The sequence below is a fragment of the Limulus polyphemus genome, unplaced genomic scaffold (genome assembly GCF_000517525.1).
Source record: "Limulus polyphemus unplaced genomic scaffold, Limulus_polyphemus-2.1.2 Scaffold93, whole genome shotgun sequence".
Taxonomy (NCBI): Eukaryota; Metazoa; Arthropoda; class Merostomata; order Xiphosura; family Limulidae; genus Limulus; species Limulus polyphemus.
The window spans coordinates 130,667-132,718 of record NW_013665703.1 but is presented as its reverse complement, the minus strand read 5'-3'; positions in this window follow the sequence as shown (position 1 = coordinate 132,718).

Here is a 2,052-nt window from a genome sequence, read left to right as displayed (position 1 = left end):
AGTCTTATACATTGTCAAATTAAGACTTATGTAAATACATTTTATTCTGCTTTAGATACTGAAGATAGAATCTGATAGAATTCAGAAACATTTATCCATGCCTTTTTCGCCAATAAACAATGTTGTATATCATAAGTGTCGTAATTTTGTTTATCATCAAACTTCGAACACATAGCTTGTTATAATGTTGCTCACCCCAAGTCGACTTCCAACTGGCACGAAACCACACCGTGAAGACAGGACCGTAGTCCATGTATGGGACAATCATGGCCGTGACGGCACCAGAGCAGATGGACTTAGCTGCAGTGTCAGGGATCTCGTTCCCGTGAATACTGACATGGCCAGGTATCCAAAAAAACTGGATGGAAACAGAAGATAGAGAAAATTGGGCCAGTCGTTGTTGAATATTGACGAGAACAGGGTGAGAACTAACGTTAAGCGATTCCAGGGCCAGTAGTGAGTTAAGAGAATCAGTGTAAATAGTACAATTACTGTACTGCATAATTTCTACATGATCCAGGGCAAGAGAAATAGCATACAACTCAACAGTGAACACAGAAACTGTAAAAGGGATCCTGCGAGCAACTACCGAGTCACAGTACACCATAGCAGAACCTACAGAGTCACCCAATTTCGAACCATCTGAGTAAATAGGAAGAGAAGAATGGCTCAAAAGATGTTCAGTAAAAAGGAAGACAGTACTTCCAATCGGGAGTATCCGCTTTCCTCAGATGACTCAAGGAAAAGTCACAGGAAGGGATGGTGGAATGGCTGATCATTGGGGACAGCAATGTTATCCAATGCGAGACCCAATTCAGCCAGTTGTGCCCGGATACAAAGGCCAAAGGGAGAAATAGTAGACCATCTGTTCTGAAAGAGCATTGCCCATCAAGGAAGAAAGATACAATCCCAGGTGGGATGCTGTGGTAAGGATTGAAGCTTAGTAGCATATTGTAAAGAAAGTTGCAAACGACGAAAGTGAAGAGGAGGTTTGTGGGACTCAGTGTACAAACTCTGGACTGGAGTAGTGCGAAAAGTCACGGTGCAGAGCCGAAGCCCCAGATGGTGAATGGGGTCCAGCATTTTCAAGGCCGAAGTCCTGGCAGAACCATAGATAAATAGTCCAGTTTGAATTGAATCAGGGCATGATAGATCCTGAGCATAGAACATTGATCCGCTTCCCAAGAGCTGGAAGAGAGGACACGGAGGATGTTCAGAGCACTTGCACACTTGACACGTAGCTGCTTGATGTGCAGAATGAAGCTAAGCTTACGGTTAAAGATAAGCCCCAAGAACTTTGCCTCAGGGACCATATGAATAACTACATCACTGAGATGGAGCTCAGGATCGGGGTGGAGACCCCGTTGGCGGCAAAAATGCATGCAAACAGTTTTAGAAAAAGAAAATTTAAAACCGTTTGCAGTGGTCCATGTCAACAACCGATTGAGAGCAGTCTGAAGCTGCCGCTCAATAAACCTCATGTTCGACGAGTGACACGAGATGTGGAAGTCGTCGACATAAGGCCCATTTGCAACTGTTGGCATTAATTTTAACACTAAAAATGTGACACTCAAGACACAGCCCTGAGGGACTCCAAGTTCCTGTGGAAAAGAACAGGAAAGAGTTGAACGTTTAGTAAAAAGTTTTGAATAAAAATGGGTAAATGGCCACGCAACCCATAGGAGTGGAGGTCCTGCAAAATTCCATACCTCCACATAGTGTTGTAGGTCTTCTCGAGATCGAAGAACACAGAAACAAAGTGTTTTCTCTTGAGAAAGGCTTCCCTGATCGACGTTTCAAGTCAAATCAGATGGTCCATGGAGGAGCGCTGTCAACGGAACCCACACTGGGTGGGCGAGAGGAGCATTTTTGATTCCAGGAACCAAACAAGACCAGCATTAACCATCCTCTCTAGGACCTTACAACTAGTCAAAGTGATGGGACAATAATTAGAAGGAATCTTGGGATCCTTCCCAGGTTTAGAGAAAGGGAGGACAATAGCCTGGCGCCAAGCATCAGGAAAAACATGCTCCTGCCAGATCCGGTTAAAAA